The sequence below is a fragment of the Pinus tabuliformis genome, chromosome 5_2, assembly GCF_031772625.1.
Source record: "Pinus tabuliformis cultivar Carrire ecotype Pingquan chromosome 5_2, CPIR1, whole genome shotgun sequence".
In the NCBI taxonomy this organism is placed as follows: Eukaryota; Viridiplantae; Streptophyta; class Pinopsida; order Pinales; family Pinaceae; genus Pinus; species Pinus tabuliformis.
In genome coordinates this window covers 416264047-416281712 of record NC_142306.1, presented here as the reverse complement: position 1 = coordinate 416281712, position 17666 = coordinate 416264047, and the positions used below count along the sequence as shown (strand labels likewise).

Sequence of the window (17666 nt, the reverse complement as noted above, 5' to 3'; positions counted from 1 at the left end):
TAATCTTAACAACTAAATTATAATAAAATTTCCAACCTTTTAAATATTATAACAAAACTGTGGTGTGTTGTTGACGGCAAGTGCTATTTCGTAGACTATTGCAACATTAATGTGGCCTGACATGGGGTCGATATAAGACATTACAACATGCGGCTCTTTTTTTTTTCTCTCTCATCACCTGGCGGCCTGTTGTAATGTCTTATATCGAACCCATGTCAGGCCACATTAATGTTACAATAGTCTACGAAATAGCACTTGCTTGTTGTTGACATCGTTCTACTTTCCAGCAGTTGACATCTGAATTAATTTAAAAACTAAACACATAAACAAGATCCAACTCCTTAGTGTACGGCGTATTTGTGATATTTGATATCTGCAGAGTACGGCATGATCATGAGTCGGATAGCAGTGAATGTTGCTGTTTGGCGTCCTGAATGTAACCCTTTCCGACCAAACCTTTTTTGAAAGCTTTGGTTACATACTCTATGAAAGGAGCTCCCTCGTACAATGGAGGATGCTGCTCGTCTATCAATTCTCTCCGAGGTGACACCACCATGTCACGCGGTGGACTGCAAAACACAGCCCATGACATTCTTGAGCGGTCCTTGTGCACCCTCGTCCTGTGTTCAATGCTCTTGTATTTCCCATTGCTCAATATCTGATAATCATCATACCACTTATTAAATTATAACGGAAACAACAGATATTACTGGAATTTAAGAGATACAAATGCGGATCAAAATAAATTAACAACTGCTTACCTCCATCTGATCAGCAATATTCACAACCAGAGCACCTGGAATGCACTGGGCATCAATCCAAGTTCCATTTTTGCGAATTTGCAGCCCTGGGGTTTGGTCATGAAGAAGAATGGTGAGAGCGTTGAGATCAGAATGGGGAGCCAGTCCCACAACCAGATCCGGTTGAGGACATGGTGGATAGTAATTCATTCTTATATACAGCTCCTTCTTCTCCCCTCCCACGCTCTCGTTCAGAGAGTTTTCAGTCTCTAGGCCCAGATCACGCGACAATACCTCCATCACTAGTTCGAATAATTTTGTTAGCCCTCTGCTGTACTCATCCATACTTTGCCTGCAAACACAAAATTCTTTATCAGACATCTTACGCTCCCCCGAATGCCCCACAAAAATGGAGTATACATAGATCAAAATTTTGAAAGAAAGTGACGCCGTACGTAAAATCGGGGAGTGGTGTGAGCCATTTGTTTATATCCCTCCTATGAGGAGGCCAAATAGCGTTATAGTAATAGTCACCCCAATCCAACTTAGCCTCTGAATCTGGCGAATATCCAATTTTGCTGCCATAGCCGATGGGATTCTGTGGTTCGTTAGCGTATGCTTCCTTCTCTTCAGTGGGAAGTTGAAAGAACGTCTTGCCCGCTGCTTGCACTCGAGCAATAAGAGAGTCAGGGATGCCATGATTAATAATCTGGAAGAAGCCCCAATTCTCTGCAGCGCTTGAAATTTGTGCAGCGATGCTGTCATATTGATTCTTGCAGATTTGATCGTGTTTCTCGGGGCTGAATGGTAGCTGTAAGTCGATAACGGGAACTTGGAAGCTGTTAGGATCATGGTGGGCTTTTTCCACCGGTCTCACGTACTGGGGTGGAACCGTTTGGATTCCACTGTCTGCCAACGTCTGCACTCGCTTAAACGCCCAAATTCTCCATAGCCATTGAAGTTTATGCTGAACGTGCAATTCAGAGTTTCTCCCAGACCAGATACGGAGGGCATATGCTGTTCAATAAAGGATAACTGTTATACGGATGGTATCTCGCACGGGTATTTATTGCCGTGCTATGGGAGACAAATTAAGTTTCACGGCTCTTCCTGGGTACCAGGAAGTTTCAAACCTAGGTTAGCAGAGACTAACATAATTTTATAAGATGAGAAACTATTCCATTTTGTTTAAATTTTCTTTTATATATTTACAAAAAAATTTAAAATAAATATTACTTATTATTTTAGTTAGGTAGTTTTTTTTTTTTAAAGAGGTTTGTATTTCAATAGATTTGATCCCAGTTGGGTAGATCTTGAGTTAAGATGGTTTATCTTGGTTATTAATATATTTTCTGCACACATATATCCATGCATGAGTTTTAGATATTTGTGAACTGATCTTTTATTCTTGAGTTTGACATGAAAACACCCAAAAATAAAATCTTTGAAAATAATTCATACTAGGTAAAATCATTTACTTTCCCCTGTAATTTAAGAAAAGTTTTGCATTAAAAATAGATAAAAATAAGATGTAAATAAATATACCTACCAAGAGTTACCTCCCACCATTATTTATGTTTTTTTGAATATTTATGTAGTAGTAAATTTGTAAATGTGTAGTTTTACCTATGGTTACAATCCACCAAATTTATGCAAGTCCTTATTTTTCAGTGAGCAATTAGTTTTGTTGGAGTCATCGCTAGATTTATGTTTTAGTAAACAGACGCATCGCTAGATTTAAGCACATGCCACAAAACACAGGGGGAGCATTGCATTAACACCTAGCTAGATTTAAGCACATGCCACGAAACACAGGGGAGCATTGCATTAACACCGTGCAATCCCCTCAACGCGAGCCAGGTGTGTTTTGAACTCAAGACCTTTGGCTCTGATACCACTTGTTGGAGTCACGATAAAGGTGTGTTTTGAACTCAAGACCTTTGGCTCTGATACCACTTGTTGGAGTCACGATAAAACCCACAGGTTTTAGTAAAGAGACACATCACTAAATTTAAGCACATGCCACGAAACACACGGGAGTGTTGGATTAACACCACCATTAATGAGCCAGGTGTGTTTTGAACTCGAGACCTTTGGCTCTGATACCACTTGTTGGAGACACGATAAAACCCACAAGTTTTAGTAAAGAGACACATCACTAGATTTAAGCACATGCCACGAAACACATGGAGAGCGTTGGATTAACACCGCCATTAACGGGGAGCACAACAAGTTTATCCACTTCTCTTCTCAATTTATTAATTGTTGCCTAAGAAAACCCTTAAGATTCCTTATTGACTATTATTATTTTAGATTTAAAAAATGTAAGTTATAATTTTTTACGCAATTTTTAGCATAACATAATTTATTTCTAACAAATACTAAGTTGCACTGCAACATTTATTTAATATGGATCTTGAAATATTTTGCTTATGGTGAACAATAAAATACTTTTTGTTTTTAATATATTTTTGTTTAAAATATTACATACAAACTGAACATACAATAAATTACACATTATGCAATATCAATAATATTATTTCTTTCAAATCCATATTTATTAGTGAAAAAATTACATATTTATCTTATATTAGATTTTTTTTATTTTTTTTACTTCAGTTACTTTATTTCTTTACAAAATTAATATAAAAAAATAAAATTAAAATATTTTATTTATATAAAAAAATTTGTTATCACCATATCTATTATCTATTAACCATATCTATTATCTAAAATAAATAATTTAAAATATATTTATTAATTTACCATTAATAAGAATTGCAGTGAAATGTTTAGTGTAACCCAAATTAGTACAAATTCTAAAGATGTTCATAAAACAAAAGTTAATATGTGGTGTAATGGGGATATACTCATGGGTGATCTTGGCTCTTGATATCAGCAGCATCTAACAACACCTGTACTGATATTCTCGGGCGGATCCTATTTCCAACTCTACTACATATTTAATGCACGTTGAGATGCAGGGGCGATAGCCACATGCAACGCACGCCGTGATGGCAAGGGCTAACCAGCCATATATTGAGTCTTAAATGCTGGGCCAGCTATGTATGTGGTGCACGTCAGTGGGATAGCATACATAACCATGGATTCAGATCTCCGGCAGCCAGCATGTGTTTCCGGTGGAGTGTGCGGGACCCACCAACCGCGGGCCCGCCCCGTCTCGAAACTTAAATTTGCTGCCTCCGGCGCTTCGAGTTGAATCGACTGCAAGTACAAGCTCCAAACGCATTAATGATTATTCATTTGAATTTTGAAAACTCGCCCCGCCTAAACACTGAAATTTGGATTTCAAATTTGGGGATGGCTAAATCAGTTTCATTCCTGCAAAGCATAATGAGCCGCGTTCCCTTATCAAGATGTGCTCAAGCGGAGTTGTAGTGGGCAGTAATCGATTCCTTATAGTTCCACATTTTTGTTGTTTTTGAAGGGAAACGAGATCTTGAGATTTGGAGAACCATGGCCATAGACACCATACAGATGGTGATAGTGGCAATGAAGATAAGATCGGAGGAGGCGACTGCAAAGACGAGGCATCGTCAGCTATGAAGGAAACACCTTCCAGAGGCGTTAGGAAAATTCCATGGGGGAGATTCGCCGCCGAGATCAGAAACCCTTGGAAGAAAACCAGACCATGGCTCGACACTTTTCACACCTCGGAGGAGGTTGTCAGAGCCTACGATAACGCTGCTAGACACTTCAATTCGTTTGGGTAATGGTTGTTTTGCCAAAATATTTTGGATCTCTCCAGGGTATATATATTTAATTGTTTTCCGAGGGATTTATAGTGATTTTGAATCAGTTGAAGATTCTATGAACTTCGATTGTAGTGGGTTTGAAGGTTTTTGCTAAACACTTAGTTACAAACTTCTATTTTGCTCGGTGAAGAATTTTCCAGCTGTACACTAAAATCACCCTCGGCTCCGCAGTAAAGGTTTAGCCTAACAGTCGAGTAGAAAATGCGAGAACAAACTAAACCATCAATCTGGTTAAAAATGTTATAAAATTAAAATCAACAGTTTAACAAAGACCGAAAAGTATGAATGAAACTCAGAAACAATTATCGAGGCTTCTAAATATTTTGGAGAGAGATTAAGTTAACGAAAGAGAAAAATTCTGAACAATAATTTTAAATATTTATCTCTGTTCTTGCTTTTTTTGCGATGACTTCCAGTCCTATTCATATAATTAAAAGAATTAAATTTCTTCAAAATTTATCATTTATTCTTCCTTATTCTTGTTTTTCCTTGATGAATTATATTACTATTTATACCATTAAAAATTACATTTCTTTAATTTTGAGAAAAAATCGCATAAAATTCATATTTTATTTAAAAAAGAAATATTAACCATAAATAAATCATTTTTCCATTTATTAATTTACCTAGTAACACTTCAAAACCTCTCATTTTACCTAAGAAGGTTAATTAGTGAAAATTCCAAAACCTCTCATTTTACCTAAAAGGTGAATTAGTAAAAATTTCGAAACCTCTCATTTTATACATAAAAAAAAGTTACTTATAAAATATTAATTATAATCTTTGGAAAATTCAAAACTATTATTTATTTATTAATGGTTTCCTAAAATCTCATTGTCTTCAATTTACATTAAAAGGTTAGGTGTGAGCTTAAAAAAATCTTGTTCTAATTGTCTTCCATTTACATTAAAAGGTTAGGTGTGAGCTTAAAAAAATCTTGTTCTAATAGAGGGGAAGTTGAATTTTTACTTCTAGTTTCTTAAAATTATTATTCATAAACAAAAATTAACCAATTTTATTTTATATTATAAGTATTTTAAAATTATTATTTATAAACAATAAATAACATATTTTTTTATATTATAAATTTTTTAAAAATTCATAAATTTTATTTTATATTATAAGTATTTTAAAATTATTATTTATAAATAAAAAATAACAGATTTTTTATATTATAAGTTTCTTAAAACTCTTGTTCATAAACAAAAATTCTTTTTATTTTATATTGTAAGTATTTACAAATTATTATTTATAGACAAAAGCTCACATACTTTATTTTATATTATAAGTTTCTTAAAATTATTGTTCATAAATAAAAACCTACTAATTTTATTTTATATTAAAACTAGTTCCTAAAATCATTGTTTCAATAACAAAAAAAAATCATAAATCTTATTTTATATTAATCAATTTGTTATATATGACATATTCTTTTTTTGTTAAGTTTGGTAGATCCTCTTTTTTCATTAATTATAGAGAAAATTTACACCACATAGATTGGCTAGGTGGCCTCAACTTGCCTAGTGGGAAATCAAGTCTGTTGGCCATCTATCTGCATTGTATTCCGTCCAATATCAAAATATTTTAAGTCTTTCTACCCAAGCTATATAAGTCTCAGATTCTTGTCCAAACTCTAGAGATCGACAAACATATATATTTGCATAAGGAAATGTACAAGTTATCTGCATATATAAACAAAACCATGAGAAGTAGGCTTGCTAGTCATGTTGTTCAGCAGAAGTTGATTCCACTCGCATCGAATCCCTGGCATTCGTCCCTGACAGCTCAGTCTGGACCAAGATACAAGGCAAGTGCCTCTCAATTCGGCCAAGTTGAACATCCTGTTTGTGCAATTTAAACGACAACTTCTGGAATTCCTGTTTGTAATTCGGAATGCCTTGGACAGTAATAGCCATGCCCACTGAAATCTATTCCGTAGCCTTGCCCAACAGGCTTTTCATCAACTAGTACAAGTAGAGGGTTTGCTTGAATTAAGTGATTCTGCCCCATAACCATGCTCTAGCATTACAGCTATGGGTTTTTATGGATGATCCTCACCCATCAAACCTCGAGTGGTTTCTTGCTTACCACAAACATCACATCAAATGGTTTTGGATGATGACAAATCATACATTACATCTGTGATATTTTATTTTCGACGAAACTTCATCTACAAAATAGATTCCATATTACCATGAACTTTATCAAAGTACACTTCGACTCATCAAGCTTACACTATCATTTGACTAAGGTACATGTACAATTATCATATTCCAACCATGGAGATACTAGGTATATACTCAAATATTCTCTAAGACCAATACATAAGTCAAACATGACACCATATAATTTCTTACAAATACAATGCATGGCTCACATCCACAACACTAAAAAATATTGTCTTCAATTTTCTATCATCATTTTTTCTCCTCTAATACCATCTTCATTGTTGCCACAAGAATTCCATGTGTAAAATCACCGACTTATCTTTGTCTACACTTGTGCTTTATCTTTGAACTTTTTATGTTTCATTTTTGTATTGACATGAAACTTATTATTTATGCCGCCTACTCCCCCTCAATCAAAGAATCAACTTCTCATATTGCACTTACTAAGCTAGCATATCAGTACACCTACCACCCTCATATCTATTCAAGTGTATTTTTTCTTTCTAACTTTCCTATTTCTTGCAAAGCATCATCAAGATTTTACGTCATAGTTCGATTTCATACTTAGCATTTTGAAATCTTTTACCTCCCCTTTTGATTTTTGAAGTTAATATCTTGTAGAGTGCTCTTTCCTTCTAGTTTAGATCTCCACAATCATTTTAGCTTATTCATGGGCTAAGTAAAATCCTCCACACCATGACTTATTTGAGGAATCTTAATGGGAATTAACATTGTCACTCCTCATGATCCTTCAAACAAATAAGGCTTTGACCATGTTACGATGTAGTTCCAATGAACTTCAAATTAAGTTGAACAACAAATTTCCTCTAAAAAATTAAACACCTTGAGTGACAAGTTCACTTTAATGGCCAATTTTACAAAAGAAGACTACCATTATCATGACCAAATTTGTATCCTCCATCCATATACAATTGTTTTTCAAATAATCACATTCCTTTGGAATAAATTCAAAATACCACAATATTATTTATCTATTGAGAACAACCTAGAAACATATACATAACATTTAATCATGTGCAAATCTTTCTTACTCGAAGAGTGAAATTACAATCTTTCCTTTGGCTTGATAGGCTCCTTGAATCGATCATTGGTTTCAATTTCTCTCTTTATATGTATGGATGCAACCAATTTCTCGAGCTCTGTGATGAGACTAAAACAAAACTCTCCAAAATTTTGGCTTCTTCTTTGACCAGCACATGCGACTTTGGTCACCTCCCTTATGGTGTTGAAATTGATTTTTTGAGAGATCCAATCATAGCTCCTTTTGGTATGATTGATGACCAAATCTACCCTAGTGTTAGTTATAGAAATAATCATAGAACTTCCTTAAATCCTAATCACATAGCATCAATCGTCACTTCCGGGGCTTGATTGTGGGGAAAACTCCACAGTTAAGCGCGCTTGAGCCAGAGGAGATCTGGGATGGGTGACCTCCCAGGAAGTCCTGGTTACCGGGTGCAAGCCCCGGAAGTGACGATTGATGCTATGTGATTCATTTCACTAGTTTCAATCCCACTTCTTCACCCCTATGAGCATCACCCGATGCAATGAGTGCTAAGTGAACAATTCAAAAATCATGAGAAATTAGTCAGTTTCGACTACCTCTCATGGAGATGGTCATACGTTAATTACTTACTTAATGCAGTTGAATCCCAAAAACGATATCTTTTATAATGCACTGCGTAAAACCCCTAATACTTAAATTCAAAAAGAGTGAAGGGATCTCTACTTGAATGGTTCATGAGGCACAATACTTGCTAAGGTTTTGCAAATGGGGCAGCAAGCTAAGTGGGCTTGATTGTGGGGAAAACTCCACAGTTAAGCGCGCTTGAGCCAGAGGAGATCTGGGATGGGTGACCTCCCAGGAAGTCCTGGTTACCGGGTGCAAGCCCTGGAAGACTATAGACTGGTCATTAACACACTGACAAATTTGAACCATGGATTGAAATGGGATAAGCTCAACCACAGTTGGAGGACTGCCAGTTTGATCCAAGAAATAGGAGAGTTGATTCACAAGTTTGACTACATCATGGTCAATTATGTCAGAAGAGAAGGAAATAAAGGGGAAAACTTCCTAGCCAATTGGGGTTGTAACCACCAAAACAACCCTGTGGAAAAACTATGGCCAGTTCAGCCCTGGGACGACAGGTATCGATCCCTGGATGAAATCCTGGTGCAGGATCATAGGCAAAGCCTTCAACATGGCCAATCAATAGGCCAAGACCTCGATCAGGGTGCGAGCCAGTAGTTAAGCACTCAAACTAGGGATTAATGGCATGTACCGTAGTGTACAGTACCATTGCACCCCACACGCTCGAGGCAATGGGTGTGGCGGCCCCTTGCATCATGGCATGCAGTGTTTACAGAAAGGTGGCAGCGAGAGTAAAGACAACGTTGGTTTTTGTATCCGTGAAGGAGGGAAGGTTGGTGTTGATCAAAGCGATTGTAAACGAGGAGACTAGTGCGAAGAGCTAGTTCTGTGGCGCCACCAATGGAAACAAGTCTATCGACTGTGTACGAAGGTTAACAGGTATGTACTTAGCTATCTCTCCACTCTCGTAATGTTGACCTGCTCTCGTTTTCGTTTAAGGGAGAGGGAAGGAATTATGGGGGAGGATTGCAAAATTGAGAAGCGTTGGGGGTGTAGGCTAGTGGCATTTGCTCGGTTCTGCACCTGTCTCTCACACCCGATAGGCATCCTCTCCATTTCTCTTTGTTTTGAAGTTCTCCTTTCCTGCATGGGAATTCTGTTGGCACTGGACAAAGGGCTTAGTTTTGCAGCTCATAAGAGTCTTGTTGGTAAATCTAGGGAGATGGGCCTTAGGGGTAGAGTCGGCTAGTCCACCTGCATTCTGAGAGGTAGCCTCTGTTGTAGGTCCATGCATAGCCGCAGGGAGGTATGTAGAAACCTCAGAATGAGGGAGGAGGTTGAGAACTACAGGCGGGAAGTCTGGAAAGGGAGTGGCACTAGCTATGGAAGGTAGATTGGAAATGGCGGCGTCATGGCGCTCAGGAATGCGTGGACGATTGGGTTCGGTCCTCCTTTCATGTCCTGGGTAGAGGGTAAAGGGTCTACTAATGAGGGTCGGCTGATAACTGGTAAGTGGTTGCGCTTATCAACCCGGGACCGGGGAGAAGAAGCAAGGCAGATTGATACTGAGAGGAGGTGTCTAAGGCAAAGTGTAACCGCTGGTGTTGGTTATGGGTCGGCCCCCTTCGGGAAATTGACCTGCGACCCTGAAGGGCCTGGCACTGCAACTGATAAGGGAGGATGTGATGAAGGCGGGTTGGTGCGCTGTAATCCTACCACATGTGTGAAAGCTCCCTGTCATATTATGTTGAATTTTAACTGGACTTCTATTTGTTGCAATGTACAGGGTTGGGTCAGAGAGACCATGGCATGCCCTGCAAAAACCTGTGGTCGTGGAAGGAGGCCCTAAGCGACCAGAAAGGACACGGAACCGGGCCCATTAGAGGGACGCAGAAGTAGGAAATTTGTTGAAAGGTTAATAAGTGAAGCGACAGTTGCCTACCAAGAAGGCACTAACGAGGAAATTCACAAAATGTTAGAGGATTGGGAAGAAGAAGTGAAGCAGGAGAGTGAGACAGACACAGAACTGGAGGGCTAGAGAACCCTTGTCCCAGATCCTAGAAATTTGAGGGGCAGAATCACTTAATTCAAGCAAACCCTCTACTTGTACTAGTTGATGAAAAGCCTGTTGGGCAAGGCTACGGAATAGATTTCAGTGGGCATGGCTATTACTGTCCAAGGCATTCCGAATTACAAACAGGAATTCCAAAAGTTGTAGTTTAAATTGCACAAACAGGATGTTCAACTTGGCCGAATTGAGAGGCACTTGCCTTGTATCTTGGTCCAGACTGAGCTGTCAGGGACGAATGCCAGGGATTCGATGCGAGTGGAATCAACTTCTGCTGAACAACATGACTAGCAAGCCTACTTCTCATGGTTTTGTTTATATATGCAGATAACTTGTACATTTCCTTATGCAAATATATATGTTTGTCGATCTCTAGAGTTTGGACAAGAATCTGAGACTTATATAGCTTGGGTAGAAAGACTTAAAATATTTTGATATTGGACGGAATACAATGCAGATAGATGGCCAACAGACTTGATTTCCCACTGGGCAAGTTGAGGCCACCTAGCCAATCTATGTGGTGTAAATTTTCTCTATAATTAATGAAAAAAGAGGATCTACCAAACTTAACAAAAAAAGAATATGTCATATATAACAAATTGATTAATATAAAATAAGATTTATGATTTTTTTTTGTTATTGAAACAATGATTTTAGGAACTAGTTTTAATATAAAATAAAATTAGTAGGTTTTTATTTATGAACAATAATTTTAAGAAACTTATAATATAAAATAAAGTATGTGAGCTTTTGTCTATAAATAATAATTTGTAAATACTTACAATATAAAATAAAAAGAATTTTTGTTTATGAACAAGAGTTTTAAGAAACTTATAATATAAAAAATCTGTTATTTTTTATTTATAAATAATAATTTTAAAATACTTATAATATAAAATAAAATTTATGAATTTTTAAAAAATTTATAATATAAAAAAATATGTTATTTATTGTTTATAAATAATAATTTTAAAATACTTATAATATAAAATAAAATTGGTTAATTTTTGTTTATGAATAATAATTTTAAGAAACTAGAAGTAAAAATTCAACTTCCCCTCTATTAGAACAAGATTTTTTTAAGCTCACACCTAACCTTTTAATGTAAATGGAAGACAATTAGAACAAGATTTTTTTAAGCTCACACCTAACCTTTTAATGTAAATTGAAGACAATGAGATTTTAGGAAACCATTAATAAATAAATAATAGTTTTGAATTTTCCAAAGATTATAATTAATACTTTATAAGTAACTTTTTTTTATGTATAAAATGAGAGGTTTCGAAATTTTTACTAATTCACCTTTTAGGTAAAATGAGAGGTTTTGGAATTTTCACTAATTAACCTTCTTAGGTAAAATGAGAGGTTTTGAAGTGTTACTAGGTAAATTAATAAATGGAAAAATGATTTATTTATGGTTAATATTTCTTTTTTAAATAAAATATGAATTTTATGCGATTTTTTCTCAAAATTAAAGAAATGTAATTTTTAATGGTATAAATAGTAATATAATTCATCAAGGAAAAACAAGAATAAGGAAGAATAAATGATAAATTTTGAAGAAATTTAATTCTTTTAATTATATGAATAGGACTGGAAGTCATCGCAAAAAAAGCAAGAACAGAGATAAATATTTAAAATTATTGTTCAGAATTTTTCTCTTTCGTTAACTTAATCTCTCTCCAAAATATTTAGAAGCCTCGATAATTGTTTCTGAGTTTCATTCATACTTTTCGGTCTTTGTTAAACTGTTGATTTTAATTTTATAACATTTTTAACCAGATTGATGGTTTAGTTTGTTCTCGCATTTTCTACTCGACTGTTAGGCTAAACCTTTACTGCGGAGCCGAGGGTGATTTTAGTGTACAGCTGGAAAATTCTTCACCGAGCAAAATAGAAGTTTGTAACTAAGTGTTTAGCAAAACCCTTCAAACCCACTACAATCGAAGTTCATAGAATCTTCAACTGGTTCAAAATCACTATAAATCCCTCGAAAAACAATTAAATATATATACCCTGGAGAGATCCAAAATATTTTGGCAAAACAACCATTACCCAAACGAATTGAAGTGTCTAGCAGCGTTATCGTAGGCTCTGACAACCTCCTCCGAGGTGTGAAAAGTGTCGAGCCATGGTCTGGTTTTCTTCCAAGGGTTTCTGATCTCGGCGGCGAATCTCCCCCATGGAATTTTCCTAACGCCTCTGGAAGGTGTTTCCTTCATAGCTGACGATGCCTCGTCTTTGCAGTCGCCTCCTCCGATCTTATCTTCATTGCCACTATCACCATCTGTATGGTGTCTATGGCCATGGTTCTCCAAATCTCAAGATCTCGTTTCCCTTCAAAAACAACAAAAATGTGGAACTATAAGGAATCGATTACTGCCCACTACAACTCCGCTTGAGCACATCTTGATAAGGGAACGCGGCTCATTATGCTTTGCAGGAATGAAACTGATTTAGCCATCCCCAAATTTGAAATCCAAATTTCAGTGTTTAGGCGGGGCGAGTTTTCAAAATTCAAATGAATAATCATTAATGCGTTTGGAGCTTGTACTTGCAGTCGATTCAACTCGAAGCGCCGGAGGCAGCAAATTTAAGTTTCGAGACGGGGCGGGCCCGCGGTTGGTGGGTCCCGCACACTCCACCGGAAACACATGCTGGCCGCCGGAGATCTGAATCCATGGTTATGTATGCTATCCCACTGACGTGCACCACAGATCTGAATCCATGGTTATGTATGCTATCCCACTGACGTGCACCACATACATAGCTGGCCTAGCGTTTAAGACTCAATATATGGCTGGTTAGCCCTTGCCCGCCGTGATGACTAGGGGGTGATAGTCATCACGGCGCGCGTTGTATGTGGCTATCGCCCCTGCATCTCAAGCGCATTAAATATGCAGTGGAGTTGGAAATAGGAAATGACGATATTCTCGTATTAAATTCACCATTGTTACTAGAAGGTATGACCAAGAGACTTTATATTTCAAAGTAATTTTTTAAGGGACACCTTTGAACTTAACAAAAAGAGACACTTTTTTTATACTTTACGTACATTGTGAGTTCTGGAAACGACACCGTCAAGCATGCCCTGTGACCACATTTCTCGACTATTATCTAAATTGCGATTTCTGAAATAACACATGGCCTCTGACCGCGTTTCTGGACTTTACCTATATTGCGAGTTTCAGAAACGACATTGTCTATGGCACAAAGTCAGTGCTTCGAGATCACAGCCCTCGGAATCGCGGAATTGGGCAATGGTGGCGGGGAAATTTAACCATATATATAATAAAAAATAAGTTTTCTGAGGCTTCTAGATAAGCATTAGCATTACACTATCGGGTACCCATTATACTAAAATCTCTAAATGAGACTCCTAAAAGGTACAGTGTTTTTATCTCTAAATGAGACTCCTAAAAAGTACGGAGTAAGTACGGAGTGTTTTTATAGTTTTGAGATCTCAAGATAAGTATAGACGTGTTAATAGTGTGTTTTTAGAATTGTTAGAAAAAATATATTTTAATTTTCACTTATATTATGTAATTTTGGCCTATGCATATTTAAATTAAAATTTGAATAATAGAGTTTGAAGTTTCAAAGTTGACTCTTGTGACATATCTATACCAATGGGTTATTGGTATGTTATATAAAACAATAACCTATGACGATAGAGTAATCATTAAACCTAAATACTGAACACTAAATTCTTAAGCTTTTAGTTTCATGCCCATATCAATGTGCCAATGGAATGCTATATAAAACATGAACGTATGAAGCTTAGAGTTATCAAATTGAAGGGTTATTTACTTTTCGTATATATATATATATATATATATATATATATATATTATAGAATTCACTTTTCTTGTTCATATGTGTTGACACTTAATCATGGGGATTGGGTGAACAGTTGTAAGTAATGTAAATAATAAATAATGGAAAAGGAAGAGTCATTGGGAGATGAAACTCAAGGGTCACTCCCTCGTGTATATAACTATGAACAATCTAAATGAATAAGCACAATTTTATTTGAGGAGTTACCTCGTGGCTGACATGGTATTAGAGCTAGCTCCATTTTTGGTACTCTCTGCCCTTCTAACTCCCTCTTGCCTATGTTCTGCCTATTTTTCAAAACTAACACCTCTACCATACCCTGAAGCTTGAACATGTCTTACCTACACCATTTCCATTCCACCGTCGAGTGTCGAGTCCCAATTTTAGATGCATTTTCTATTGTGCTTGGAGTAGTCCCGGAGGGTGTTCTCCGTCGTCCAACTCCACGCACAGTGCTCGGCCTCCAGGTCTCCATACCACTGTTCTTGGCCTCCAGCAGGCCTCCATGCCTCTACATTAAATCTAATGAAGAATGTGCACTCTTCTTGCAAACATTTTAACTCTCGTAGGCCCTTCAATGGTCTCGGGTTCGAGTCCTGTAACATTGTCGAGTAGAACAGAGACGAGACGAGCAGTGATACCTCTGGTGCGGTACAATGATACTTCTGGTGCGGTGAACTGAATTTGTCTACCAACTCTCGGTTTATATAGCTGCATTTTTTGGTAGTTATATGATAGTTGCGTTTTTCTATTTGGTGGTTTCTTACATACCACTACATTAACACTTCATACATACCACTACATTACATACCACTCCATACCACTGCAACAAATCTAACATTCCTAGGTTTTGACATATCCTCCACCTTAGGGTCCAAGCATACACAAAAGCTCAGTTAATACAGTGTGTTTTTATGTGCTGTCCTCACCGGTTGTCATACCCGCACCGCTTCCTCCCCATACCACCGCTTCCTCATAGCGAAAGCATGGCTAACCTCCATTGTGGCATCACCCTCCCAGCGTGACAGTCCCCATGTTGCGGTATTGTGGTGTGGTATCACATCGCTCCACCGGACCCGAATTCTGCTCCATACTCCCGACTTACCTCCTTCTCTTCCATATAATAGCCTCTGTCATTTAATCCTCCCCCGGTTCTTAACCCCAATAGTTATAACCCCACGCATTAACACCTCCCCTATATACGACCTTCCCCTATATAACCCCTCCCCCATATAATACCTTCCCAAATATATCTCTATTATATACATATCAGAACTATATTTTCACAATATTGCTATTACAGTGCAATTTTTTTACTCCACAAAAGAAAAAGTACATTTTTTTTTACAGTACACAGATTTTACAATGCATTCATTAATATCTATTGTGGGAGTGGTTCTCACTGGGAAGGAGAACTATCCAAAATGGTCATGGAAGATCAAACACACTCTCATTTTTAATGAGCTGTGGAAAGGAGTGTGTGTTCGAGAAGGAGAAAAAGAACTAGAAAAGCCTAACTGAGACAAGGAATTCACCATTTGGGAAATAAGAATAGCAAGGCTTATGCCTTGATTGCAACATCTGTAAATGAACAGGTGAGTCACCATATTTTTCCATTTTCAAATGCTTTTGAAGCCTTACAAAAACTGAAGGAACACTATGACTCACACTTTGCGCTTGAACTTTTTCAACTCATGATTAAATTGTTCAACCTTGAATTACAAAATGATGATCCTCTTACTCTTGCATCAGAAGTAAAATCTATTATGCATGATATCAAAGTCACTAATGTTGAACTGGACATTCCTTTGACAACTTTTGTCAAGGCACTTTATCCGAGTTACTCAAATTATCTTGAGTCATTGCAAGAAAATGGAAACCTCAAAGAAATTACCTTTGACTCCCTTATGAATAAATTTGTTGAGAGAGAGAAAGCTTTTGGAAAAAATACAACTCCTTAGTCTTCTGAAGAGGCTATGTGTTTTGCACATAGAGAGAAGAATCTTGCTCAAGATTTTTCCAGAGGAAGAGGTGGTCGAAGAGGAAGAGGAAGAAGAAATTTCAGAGGCAGGGGGGGCAGACACTCTCAAGGAGAAAAGTCATATTTGCATCGCATACACTGCAATAGAGATGGATCATATGGTGCATTCACATGCAAGTTGCCTTGGGACAGAATTGAGCAAGAAAGAAATCAACCCAAAGGTAAAACTAATGACAAAGAGAAAGGTAAAGCACCTAAATCCACTCACTATGTTGTGGCACATTGTAATATTGGAGTTGTTGGGTTGTGTTATATTATTTCCATGACTAGCCCACGTAGTTAACCGGGGGATTAGAGGGGGGGGGGGGGGGGGGCGCGGGCAGAGCCCCCCCTTTATTGCGTCGATTGTGTAGTGGGGGGGTCATAGGGGGTTTGAGGGGTGCAGGTAACCCCCCTCAAAAATTTTGGTTTTGGACCCTCTGTTAGGTTGGGTGGACCTACCTATGGTTTTGTGCATGATTTTCGCACATGGTTTTGGATGCGATGGTTTTTGGTCCATGGTTTTGGACGAGATGGTTTTCGGTCCATGGTTTTGGACTCGATGGTTTGCGGTCCATGGTATTGGATGCTTAGGCATGTATAAATATGTATTGTAACATTGAAAGGAATGTAATGAAAAATCAAGCTGGTAGTCCCGGTTTTTGGATCCAAGGGAAAATCTCAGTGTATATGTGTTTTATGTGTTATGCTCTCGCATTGTTTATTTTCCGTGTTTTAGAATTCGTATGTAGATAATTTCTGTACGGGGTTAAAACCTACAGGAGTAAATGAAGACTTGTTTAATGCTACACTTGCTTCTTGGAAAAATTATTGGTTGCTTGATTCAGGGGAAACTTGCCAAATGAATTTTAGAAGAGATTTTTTTTAAGAATTTACTCACAATGTTGATGGAGCATTATACTTTGTAGACAAATCAAAACTCAAGCCATCAGGGATTGGCACAATGAGGCTCAAATTGCCTAGTCTTCCAAACTTTCTTCTGCATGATGTTTTATATCTCCCAAAGCTTAGGAGAAACTTGTTGTCCTTGGTCCACATCCGCCAAAAAGGGCACTCCATTCATATGTTTGATGGCAAGGTTGAGGTGAGAAAAGTATCAGATCACTCACTTGTCACGACGGAGATAGAAGAAGAAAGGCTTCTCAAGTTGCAAGGTACCTCTGCTCATGCACAAAATTTCTCATACAATTCTCATTATGATGAGGTACATTTCCATCAAGTTTATTACGGCATGTTATATTTGGGCACTTGAAATATGACCTCCTTCGCTTATTGAAAAAAAATGGTGTTACTAGTTATCCTACAATTCCTAGGAAACTTAAGCAATGTCATGCTGGCATTCTAGGAAAGCATAACAAATAGTCTTTTCATGATTCAGATTCCAGAGCACATAGAAAACTTGAACTGATCCATTCATATTTATG

The 17666-nt window shown here is 37.2% G+C and overlaps 1 pseudogene; it reads right to left on the bottom strand.

Moving 5' to 3' along the window:
* Positions 1–346: 346 nt before the first annotated feature.
* LOC149159320 (flavonol synthase/flavanone 3-hydroxylase-like) lies at positions 347–1696 on the bottom strand (annotated as a pseudogene).
* Positions 1697–17666: the final 15970 nt, after the last annotated feature.